The sequence below is a fragment of the Quercus suber genome, unplaced genomic scaffold, assembly GCF_002906115.3.
Source record: "Quercus suber isolate HL8 unplaced genomic scaffold, Cork oak 2.0 scaffold_200, whole genome shotgun sequence".
Lineage (NCBI taxonomy): Eukaryota > Viridiplantae > Streptophyta > Magnoliopsida > Fagales > Fagaceae > Quercus > Quercus suber.
In genome coordinates, this window is record NW_027069658.1 from 461,949 (window position 1) to 474,856 (window position 12,908).

The 12,908-nt window shown below is 34.6% G+C and overlaps 1 long non-coding RNA gene across 1 annotated transcript; it reads right to left on the reverse strand.

Moving 5' to 3' along the window:
* Window positions 1-7,099: 7,099 nt before the first annotated feature.
* LOC136069969 (uncharacterized) lies at window positions 7,100-9,209 on the reverse strand. Its single transcript, XR_010631166.1, has 2 exons — window positions 8,710-9,209; window positions 7,100-7,499 (listed from the first exon to the last, which is right to left on the reverse strand). It is a non-coding gene; the product is annotated as an uncharacterized LOC136069969 (long non-coding RNA).
* Window positions 9,210-12,908: the final 3,699 nt, after the last annotated feature.

The following is a 12,908-nucleotide window of genomic DNA, read 5'->3' on the forward strand; positions in this document are numbered from 1 at the left end:
ATAAAAGCTATAAAGAACACAACAGAGTATATAAGTATATAACAACTATAAAAACACTCCCCCTTTCAGTATGCACACTCCTTTTCATTCTTAAGCTTCGCTCCCCCTTATTGTGCTGCTCTCCTCCTTTTTGGCACGAATAGCTAAAGGCTATCTTCCAGCTTCTGTTGTATGTTATCTAATTGTAACTCAATGGTTCCGAGACGCATTTAAGTTTGACTATGAAAGGAGTTGAGAAGCTGTTCCAAATCAGAATTCCGATGAAGCACATTTTCGATGAAGTAACTTTGCTTAGGAATTTGGAATCCAGGAGGAATAGATGGGGTGCCGGTTGATTGTGCAGGAGTAGCTGTGGCATGAGTAGATGGAGATGCCTGTGTGGATGGCTCACTCTTAGGTTTCTTGGAGGAGTGACTCTTGCTTGCTTGGAGAGTGTATATTGATATTGGTAGAGAACGAGGCGGGATTTTCTCATCTGATGAAGGACTAACACCTTCACGAAGTAAAATCTTCATGATTAAACTGCAGAATGGAAGAATTGTTCGTGTTGCTGAATGAGCCGTTGTTTTCCCAATGATCTAGAATATGTGAGCACAAATGTCAATCGGGGCATCGGTAATGAGGTCACACAAAAATTTAGCCCTTCCAAGACTGATGAAGGTAGTGTTTGACAGTGGGTAGAGATTGGAAAACATGATCAGCTTTAGAGTTGTCAGTTCAAGCGAAAACAATGCAGTGCTTATAAATGATCCTGTGCTTCCCACTTCATGTTCATTCCCAAGAACTTTAAGGATGTCTTGTGCCTGAAGTTCTCTATCATCGTATGGAGTTCAGTCCACATCTTTTGGTCTGGTGATGCGAAGAACCTTAGCAATGTAGTCTGCATTCGTGGAAAATTCTGTTCCTCATACCTAGCATTTCAACTCCCTGTGTATCTGGCATTTGAGAAGAATTCCTTGACCAATTCTTCAATTGGATCCTCAAAATTTCCAAATAGGTCAGCCCAATCTCTTTCTTCAAAAATCTTAGGGATAAATGTTGTCCCTATGGTATCAAACTTGACAACTTTTTCCACAATGGCAGAAGCCTCTTTGAAAGTGTCTGTGTATGTCTTTGAGTCAATAGGTGTCCTGAATCTCTCAATGGAAGGGTCCCTAGATGACTTAGATGACCGTCGTGTTCGTTTAGCAACCGAGGTTGACGGGTCGTCGGTTACAATGTCTTTGCCCTTGGAGGAACAACGAGTCAACTGAAAAGCATCAAACACACAGCAAAGAACCAAATGCAATGCCACAGGATACACACATTAGTATGATTAGATTCAGATATAAGAGTGTGAAACAAAATTTCATAGAAACATGAACAAGTTTAACACTAAAAAGACATAAGAAAACAGATATGATGAATAACAGTAACAACTCGGTGCCAAATGGGCAATGTGCAACACAAAGTCACAAATGACAAAATACCAAGAACATGATATGAATGAAGCAACACATTCATGACCCACAACATAAAGCACAGCCTCTCAATAGACAGAAACATGAAAACACATGAAGAATAAGAAACAAAGTAAAGGCAAGACAAGAACAACAAAACTCAAAACACACAAACCCCTAAACTAGGTTCGAACCCATTAAATCTCAACAAAACAAAAACACTTCACAAAACAGAAAAAGATACTCGAACCAAGTATAATGAAGTGAGATAGAAATAACCCATACCTTTTTCTTGGTGTTTGATGAAGACGTAATGCAAAAATGAAAGCTTTTTAAGAGAAACACAGAGTTTTTGAGAGAGAGAAATGGGGAAGACAATGAACAGTCACTGAAATTTGAGGGAAAACTGAAAAACAATTTTAAAAACTATCTTTAAAACGTAAAACACGTGTTTTTCGCGACTGGATTAAGTTGCTAGTCAGTCGCCAGGTTAAGCTGCGAAACACTGTAAAACCAAGACTTTCAAAAAATCTTCTAAGTGTTTTTCGCGACTAGAAGGTCTACCCGCATGATAGTCGCGAGAAGAGTTGCGAAAATCTCTGAGTACCCCTCGCGACTAGACCTTCCACCCTCGAACAAGTCGCCACACTGAGCCGCGAAAATCATAAAAACTCAAATTTTGAAAAATTTTCTAAGTATTTTTCGCGACTGAGACCTTGACTAGCCAGTGAGCCGCGAAAAATCTCAGAGTGAGCTCGTGACTGGGGCATGCGACTGGACCTACCTGCGACTGAGTAGCCGAAATAGGGCAACACTGTTTTTGAAATTTTTGACATTTTTGTAAAAACAAAACACTTTCCAAAAACAAACTAAAACACTCAAAAATCTTTTTGTGTTTGATCAGCAAAGATTGAGCTTGTGAAAACACATTTAAATAAGTACAATCACACAAATGAATATGACATTTCTTGAACATAGACATGTGTGTTGTGTGTGGATACCAAAAATGAGATAGTACTTAGTCTAATGTGAAGTTTCAATGATCAATTCAATCAAGGCATATACAACTAGTACTAGATAATGTGACCTATCTCAATTATAGAAGTATGCATATATGACCTACCACATAAACTTAAGTGCAATTCATTGAAGCTTTTCATTTGGCTCCATTTTCAACATATCATCTGATTCTTTTGAATAAGCACATCTCATTGTGAGATCAATGCTTGAAATTTTGAATATTTCAATTTGATGGGTTAGCCTTTGGCTTTATGGGCATCATATAATTTATTTTGGTCGCTTTACCTTTTTCCTAGTCAAATACTAGTCTATGCAACAGGCTTTTACAGCTCAATATCTCTTTTCATTTGGAGATTTACATTTGGTGAGCTCTTTGAGTAAAGCAATAAAATAAAAGTGGGAAGATATATAGGCACAAGTCTATGCATGTCTCAAGATCAACAAAACCATTCACTAATAATTCATGACAAGGTTGAAGATCTATTTACAACAATCACATAGATTTTAGAATTTCTTCCATAATGATATGAGTGCATAAGAGACAAATTAAGCTCGTTAAATGCGCAAAGCCATTAGTACAAAAGTACAAGGCAAAACTTGCTTTGAGACAAGAAGACTCAACAAAGATGATCAAACATTTTAGGACTTTCTACTTTTTATGTGTTTTTGGATTTTTACTCACACAAAACTAAAACATAAAAGAAAGATCAAAAACAAAACAATGTATACAAATAAATGCAAGATGTACAAATGCATGAAGATATGGCATCTAATACATGAAGGGTCCTACAGAGATTGAAAGAATTAGATCAAGGACAAAAAGAGCAAACGCTCAACCATAGGAACCCTTCCTCATCCAAACGGAAAGATTTTTTGGAATGAGTGTCTCAAGAGAAGTGAGACTAAGATTAGAAGAATGAGAACCAGAGATGCACATAGTCAAGGAGTTAAGAGCATTAAACATTTTCTTTAACAACATGCTATTTTCACTCAAAACCGGTTTACCCTTTTTAGCATAACTTCCAAAAAGCTCAAGTTTCTCTTTTCTTTTGATTCTTTTAAAAGCATGAAACTTAGAGCATTGAGGTCTTAGATGACCAAAGGTACCACAATGGTGACAAACAATATGTTTAGGTCTACTAGGCTTTTTGGGAAGGGACCTAGCAACATGGTTTTGTTCTCTCTTCAACTTATGACATTGAAGTCTTATATGACCAATCACACCACAATGGTGGCAAGTTGGAACAAACTTAGATCCATCCGAAACCTTAGGTTGAGACCTAAACAGAGGCTTTGACTTAACAGTCTTTCTCTCCTCCTTTTGATTTCTTTTGTGTAGAGGAATGTACACCAATTTGTCCTTTGAGGTAGAACACACAATAGGCACAAAATCGGGTACCACAACATGATTGCAACAAATATTTTCACCCTTTTTAACAATGCGTTCATCAATCAAACACTTGGCATGCATCTTAAGAGATTCATTTTTACATTTTAACTCATCAACAAGTTTGTTAGATAAAACAAGTTTAACACCCAAGTCCATACTCAAATATTCAAACTCCTTCAGCTTTTCAAGAGAATTTTCAGCAAGTTTCTTATATTTTTCAACCAATTTGTTGGATTCATTAAGCTTAGCAATCAAATCATCCTTTTCACAAAATAACTTGCTCAAATCCTTTTGAAACTTCTTAGCATTTTTCTTCAAGAGTTTGATGTTAGCAATATCAACAACACCCAAGGATTTATGTAGCATAACATCACAATCATGAGAATTATCACTCGTAGAGGTATTTTCACAAGCGCGTGGCATGCTACTTTCATCAACATCCAAAACATGCATAAAGGCATACAAAACACTATCCATGGCAAATAAACACAAAGGGTCAAGGATCACACTAAGGTATTTAAACTATAACAAGTGTACCCGCTCTGATACCAAATGAATTTTCAATATGTGTGTAAAACACCCTTGAACGTTTAGACCCCAAATTACAAAATATTAATTCCGGCTTATTATCAAACAATTAATGTGCGGAACATGAACATAAGCCAAACACAGAATTGATAAACAATCTAAGCCAAATATAATCACATCCACAATAGAAAATAAATGGCAAACATAAAGGAAGAGAGATGCAAACACAAAGACAACACGCGATGTGTTATAGAAGAGGAAACCGAAGCCCTCGGCGTAAAACCTCTCCGCCGCCCTCCAAGCAGTTAATAATCCACTAGAAAATGTAATTGGGATATATGAACAGCAATAGACCCTCCAAGCCTAATCTACCCAGGTACCTAAGCTCTCCAAGCTTCTTGCTCCAACATGTTTGCGCCGAACCTTTTTCTTCTCTAGCTTACCAGATTCCGCTATAGCCCATAGGATCAACCAATAACCATTGGTCCCTTCCAAACTGCTTCCCTTAGCACCAAATGAACCTTCTCATAGACGTGGGTGTGATTAGAAAATGATTTGGTCAATAAACTCTCAAGGATCTATCAATGGAGAGGAAGAGTGTAGAGGAATTTAAAGAGTCTCTTAGTGAAGATTGGGAATGAGGCAATCTTGTTTTTACTCTAGGGTTTCTCTCACAAAATTCTCTCTGCAAGCTCTCTACATTTCGTGGGTATAAGGGTCTATATATAGTGGTGTGTGTTTGGAATACGAAGAGTCAGTTTTCCCCAAATAGGGCTGTTGGCGGTTTGGCCTCACGACTGGTCCAATTCGCAAGTTCAAGTCGCGAGATAATGGCCTGGCCAGCCTGGGTATTTTTGTCCTGTAATGCACCAGTTGGCAAAACGCTTCAGCTTCCCGCATGCTTGGCACGTGACTCTCATTTGGCAGTTTGCATTCGCGAGCCATCCGCGAGTTCCAGTCGCGAGTCCCTGCTTCTTCGCACATTGAGGAACATTTCTTCATACTCTCTTCACATACTACCCTTACATGAATCCTACCTAAATACAGGGTCACTAAGTGCTAAATTACAAGCAAATTAGCACGGAATAAAGCCAAAAAGATGGTTGATAAATTTCAACCTTGCACAGACCGTTTATTGAACTGTAAAAGGAAGAGGTTCAAGATTTTTAAGGTCGAACTGAGGTCGAATCGAGGTTGAACTGTGATGATGTCATAATTAATTTAATAATTATTTTAAATATATACAAAAATATTAAATTAGTAAAAAATAAAAATAAAAATTAACTAAAATAGTCCAATTAAAACTATAAATCCATATTTTAACTATGTCTTAACTATGTCTAATATATCCACCTCAAGCCCAAATATGAAATATCTATCCAACAGTAATAATAACTATTTTTTTATTAAAAATAAATTAAAATCATCATTTGTATTGGCAAGTGGACAAAAGAAGATGATATTCAAATCTTGTGGGGCTCAAGGTTTTGTAAGAAACAAAGCTCAAATTGTCTTTCCAATTCCACTTGTCAATGCCATGTGACCAGCTCACATTCACAAACCCAAAACTAAAAACAAAAGTAAATGAAATTAAAGGAAGAGATAAAAAAAAGCAATACACATAAAAGCAAATGAAACTAAAGGAAGAAAGAAGAAGAAGTCAGAAACGACTCTAGAAGTCTCCAGTCTCCACCTTGGTCAGACCAGCTGATCTTTCTCTCATCTCCACTTTGTCTCCACACTACAATGGTATCACTCCGACGCCGTCACTTCCACCACTACCTTCCTCCAAATCTCCGATCGCGTTTACGACCTTCTCCATGGTCTCTATCTCTCTCTCTTATAGTCTTTGTTTGCTTGCTTAGAAAATTTTGTGTTCTGATTTTGCTTTTGGATTTTGTTTTAATGACTGAAGTGGAACTAAGTTACTGTTTGGTTGATGAGATAATAAAATAGCACGGGGTAACGTAGCTCTATTTTATTTTCTTTTTCTCTTCTGATTTCTTTTTACTTTTATTCAAATTCTTTACTAGTGGATTTCTTTTTTCCAACCAAAAATAGTCAATATTCCGATATGGTGTCATTTAAGGCTTTAATTTTTTATTTTTTTTTAAAGGGACTTATGAGAACCGCAAGAACCGTTCACGGTTCTCATAACTGTGAGGTCTAACTACGGTTCACACAGGTTCGTGCTTTTTTCCCATAGAGCAATTCTTGAGGCTAAAAGAACCGCAAAAATGAGCGGTTTGAGGTTTTTCCGATTGAACCGTACAGTCTGGTCCGGGTTTCAAAACCATGGTTAGAATGCATGGTCTCAAATCTCCTTATTTTCCCAATAGCAATATTCACGTAAAAGAAAAAAGGAGTTTATATCGTGCGCCAAAACATAAGTATTTTGCTGATCTAGTCAATTCTTCCACCAAAGGGAAGATGGAACATAATTCACTAAGGTTTATGATTTGCAAAATATGACGCCCGTGCTACATTGAAGCATAAATTCATTGCTCATTTTTCTTGCAATCAAACCATTAAAATTAGGAGAAAAAAATTTCAATTATCTTTTGGTCACAACTTGAATTAAAACACATAAAAACAACACCCAGCCTATTAAAATTAGAACCTTGAAACTCATTCAGCCACAAAGTCTCCATAAAATTTTGGACTAACAATGGGAATCAAGCAAACTGGCCCCATGCTATGCAATGTTGAAATAACACAAAACTTAAAAGAGACTATGAATTTCAATTTCCATGGCATATTTGGAAACAAGAATTCAAATATTTAAAGGTTTCTCATTTTTTGTTTAGTTTACAACACTTAAACAATACATTCTGTCACATTCTAAACCACAATATTTGCAGAAACATATCTACAATTTCATAAAGGCAATAGATCACAAAAGTAATAATACATATAAAATTTCATAAACTTAAAAGAGTGGAAGTTATCCTTTGCATCAACATAGGTTGAACATTTCTTTTATGAACACTTCGTGGCAAATCTATTATTGCATCGGCCACCCTCAAGTATATAGACTTTCATCCGTTTGCTCTATATGGTTTATTGTTTTGCTATTGTGCCATCCAGCATTAGCACCCCATAGTTGTGAATAGGTTTTGCAACTGTGAAAGTGAAACTCTATCATGAACAAAAGATGACAATGGTGCCTTCATTATGCAAATCACTTTTATATTAGTATCTATATTTTTGCTTAAAGGATCAGACAATGATGTTTTCTCCAAAAATTTGTTATATATGTGAGAATGACAATAAGAGACCCCGCAAAGAAAAGATGAACAACCACTCTAAACTAAATTAAATACAGAGTCAGTTCCAAAATTCAAAGAGAACAACTTCAAGAAACATACACTAAAAATTGACCTATCTAGTAATACAAATCTGATCACGAAAGAACACCACAAACATCAAATTTAATATTCAGTATTCATTGTCTACATGAAAAACAAAAGTTTTATGAGGCAAAATGCTCATTAAAAGTTAAAACTATGTTTGCTAGAAAACATTAAAAATGAAATATTCATTTCCATGTGTGTACATTTATCTCTCTCAAAGTGAAAGGTTCACACGATTGTTTGAAAGAATTTATTCTTCCTCAAAACATACTACAAATAATGATGCAGAAAGAGAATAGAGAATAAAGGAGAAAAAAGGGTAAATATTTGGCATTAGTATTACTACTCAAATTGATGAACATGGACATATACCTATTTTAAAGCCTCAATTTTCTGTTCTCTATAGAAGTGAAATATATAAATAAATTACTAAACATCTTTCCCATTAGTAAAGTATTTCCTTTTACCCATAAACAAAAAATAAATCAATGAACAAACTTTTTCCTAAATTGACTACATAGATTACAAATACTCAAGAGTCACAGTGCTCTAGGCATAGCTTCTAAAATAGACAAAACCTCAACCACAAAATCTGGGTTGTTCCCATCTTGTAGTTTCTAAATTGTTCAAAATGATCTTTCAAATATCTCATTCTATCACCAACAAAGCCCATCAACAGAATTCCTCTACCGACCCAATTAAATAATTAAAGCAGTACAAATTCTGTTTGCTTCAACGTTTTGGTCAAAATTAAATATTTTTTTAAAATGGAAAACTCATTGCTTGTCTTCAAAACTTAAATCTTTCAAAACTGAAATCGCAGAAAGAAGTTCAAGGAACAAAAAGGAACTGAAATTTCCCAAGAAAGAAAGACTTACACAGAACATAACCCACATAGAAATCCAATCCACACAATCATATGTAGAAAAATCTCTCAAAAATAATTATAAAATACCCAAAAAAAAAAAAAAAAACTGACCTCCTTACATAGATAAGCTGAATGTTCACGACATTGTAATTAGGTCATAGCAGAACAAATACTTGAGATTAAATTATAATCTCACAGATTAGAGAGGCTTTTGACTAAATAGTTACAGTGTTGGAGAGGTTTGCAATCTTCAAGAATCATAAGGAATATAAGGAACAAAGGGGTTGAAAATTCAGGAATAGAAGGAAGAAAGGGTGTGATGTGGTGGTTGTGAAACCAAGAGATCAAGGTTTATTGTAAAAGAAGAGTCTGACGAAAGGGTAGCCGATTTAGGGAAGGAAAACAATTAGGCTATTTGACCTTCAAAGTTGTTGTGGACTTTTCCTGTCATAATAAGTGAAGAGATTGCTTGACTCCTGCGTAATTAGGTAGGAGACATCCAAATGCAATCTCCTCAAGTTTTTTGGGCATCACCAAATTGACAAAGTGAATCAAATTACAATATGAAAAATTCAATATTATAGGGAAATAAACTTTAAAGTGAATCAAATTACAATATGAACAATTCAATGTTACAGGGAAATAAACTTTGCTTTAAACTTTAAAACTGAATCCACTTTTTTCTCCTTAACTAAACAAATATTGTATGACAATAAGAACCAAATCCAAATTTGTCTTTTGTGGTTGTTGGAAATTTAGACCTCTTAAACCAACCAAATTAACCTAGTTAATTAGCAAAGTGATTAACTTAGTCAAATTATGCAATTTTAGGTTAAAACAATCAAACAATCATATCAAGATATAAAGCAGCGGAAATATAAATAACACAATGACATGATCACCCAGGAAACCACACCGGTAAAAACCTGGGGAGGATTTTACCCACCTATCCTCAAGGCAAACCTGAATCTACTATGCGAAAGAATCGAAGTTCATACAAAAGGACTTACAGGCTCCCTGCTCGACTTCCTAATGCTACCTACCAGTAGAACTTACTGACACGACCACATGCAAGCTCCGAATCCACGGACTCCTTCTTTCTTAGACTCTTCAATCAGTTACAAGCACCCACGCTTGTTATTCTTTAAGCTCCAATGGCAGCAATCGAGTTTATCATCAATATATTGACAACCCTAAGTTTATGTGAAGGAAAGCTCCTCAAAGATCTCACAAGAGATTCACACAAACAGCAAATATGAGCAACAAAGACTTAGAGAGGTTTGGGTACAAAACCCTAAAAAATAAAAGGAGGCACAAGAGACACTCTAATCTCTCTCTTAAAAGTCTCAAAAACGTTCTAGGGTTTTCCTTATATATAGGAGAGTTTTACTTGAACCCCAAGATGTTTAAAAAGAGTTTGGGCTGAACTGGAACTCTGCAGAAAAATAAATCTATACGTGGTTCGATCGATCGAGTCTAATTTTCGATCAATCGAGCCTTACAGATTTGGTCCAATAAATCTGCAATCACTCGATTCCAGTTTTACAAATAAACATACTTTGAGCAATCCTAAACAAGACTAAACAACATGTTTTGATCATGGTTTGCCAACAATACAAATTAGAGTTCTAAATACATAAGTTCCTAACTCTTTAGAACCTAACAAACTCCCCCTTTGGCAATCCGTGACAAAACACAAACTAAAAGCTCAAAGTTTACAAATAAAAGCCCTTTACAAAGATAATGCTCATAACAACAAATCCAATCTTAACTACTATTCATCAGTTGCAAGTTCAGACAGCGGAAAAATTGAATCAACCTGTATACTTCTTGAAACACTAAACAAAACGCATAAACACATGTGTGACAGAAAAACAGTAAATCAACAAATAAAGTCTTGACTTCACAAAACACAAAACAAAGACATATATCATGAATAACGCATAAATATAAATCAATGAGCAGTGAACAAGAAACAGAAATAAAAACATAAGTAAACTAACTCTCCCTCTAAGTTAGATACAACAAAAAGTTTTTATTTATATTCTCCCCTTTCAAAAATAATTTCAACTCCCCCTAAACAAGACAAACATGATTCCCATAAATCAATAATTTCTCCCCCTTTTTGTCACGTATTGACAAAGACAACTCATACAAAGAGTAAACAGTCAACATACGTAATAAAGGATAAGAGAAAATAGAGAATCAAGGGGACACAAACCACTTCAACTCTATAGAAAATAGAGACAACTCCCCCTATGAACAGCAAAGGTTAAAAAAAAATTTCCCCCTATAAAAATAGGAAAAACAAAACAAGTTTTGGGAAAAACAATTTGGGGAAAAATAGAGGAGGGGGAAGACACACAAACCAAGGTTAAAAACTAAGGTGAGGATACACATGAAGAAAAAAAAGTTCTCTCTTTCAATAAAATGCAAACATGGCACTATGTGACCCATAAACAGTTGTATGAGTAGAGAAAATATTTGCACATTGATTATCCATCATATCTCTTAAAAAAAATATTTTCTACAGTTCACACATAAGAAATAGCATATACTAGAATGTACAAAACTCAAAAATTAATCAATCAATTTTTTGATCAAGTTGAGTACCCAATGTAGCAAAGTGTATGTATGTTATGTGTGAAAACAACGAAAGATATGACTGCAAAACTGCAAGATGGATACAAAAATAATGCAATGCATGTGAATCCTAAACACAAATGATGCATGAAAAATTTTTGGTCAAAAACATAGAAACTGAAAATTTTTCAGTTTCGATCGATCGAGAATCGATCGAACATCAATCGAGTCAGGCAGACTCAAACCAAAAATTTTAATCACAATTTTGATTGATCGAAAAACAGGTTCGATCAATCGAAAGTCTGGAAAAATCAGATTTTTGAAAAACAAAGCATTTTAATGCAGAAACTCCTCAAAACACATTGTTTTATAAAAAATGCATGAGTATGAGATGAAAATTTTTTCAAAAACACTTGAATTTAACCCAGATCTTTCAAAATCAAGATTTTCAATCAATTTGTCCTCAAAGCGCAAACATTATACACATTTTGCATTAAAATCAAGGAACTTTTAATCTTGGATGGCCACAACAAAATCACACACAATATAATGTACCAAGTTTAGCAAAGAGTAACTTGTGTAGTGTGTGCAACTAGCAAAATCTTGAGATACATGTGAGGTGATATGTGAACAGCAATCAAACACAAAATCTACAAAATTCATCACATAGAATTTGAAAGAGACTATCACCAAAAGAGTTACATCATATAACTCCCACATCTCCTAGATCATAAGCTTGCAATCATGTAAGTTTCTTGAATTTTGCCTCATAATATACACACCAATTTTAATTTAGTGATTTGGCATCAAGCCTAATAGTACACACCAATTTTAAGCATTAAGCAATTAAACCGAGGCTATACCTTATGTTCTTTTTGTGCATGTGCTACACTTTCTCGAGCACAAAATCTTATGATATGCACTAAGGTGTTCATGATTGACTAGTGAACAGTGGTGAGATGGTTATTAATGTCTTTCTCAAAAGGATCAAGTCCGACAGTCAAATAACATGTGACTTCAAGATTAAGACAAAGTGATAAATACCATAAACATCTTTCCCACTCAACATGCACTACAAAGCTTAAACTAGTAAAGTGTAATAAATAAGCTCATCCAAGCTAAACAAGGTACATAAACATGTTATGTAAAGATAATATGGCCAATCCTTGATTATAAATCCAAGATGTGAAATACAAAACACAAAACTCTTTTTGGTTTTTAACAAACTTTATGACCAAAAACAAAAAAGTACATATTATGCTAAATGAACAATGCAAAAGCAATGCATGACAGTGCTTAACTAAGCTATAGAGGGTACACAAACAAGAAATATCAATTTCTTAATTAACCCATGAGTACATGTACAAACTAGTATATACTTATACAAAATCAAAAAATAGCTTAGCACAAACTATTCAAGTTTCTCCACAATGTCAAGCATGTTCTAAATCAAGAGAGAGATATCATAACTCATGTAATCCTCAAGAAAAGTAAAACAAGACACAAAATAAAATATTTTTATCTTTTTGAAAATTTTCAATGTTTTTGGATTTTTCTTTAAAACAAAACAATCAAAGAAAATAAAACAACCAAAAACTAAAACAAAACATGTCCACAATTAATTGAAAGAATTAAATCAAGGACAGGTTAGCAACACTCACCTTGGAGAATCTTTTCTCACCCATTTAGCACGAGTATTCAGCTTTGTAGGTGAAAATCCATGTAAA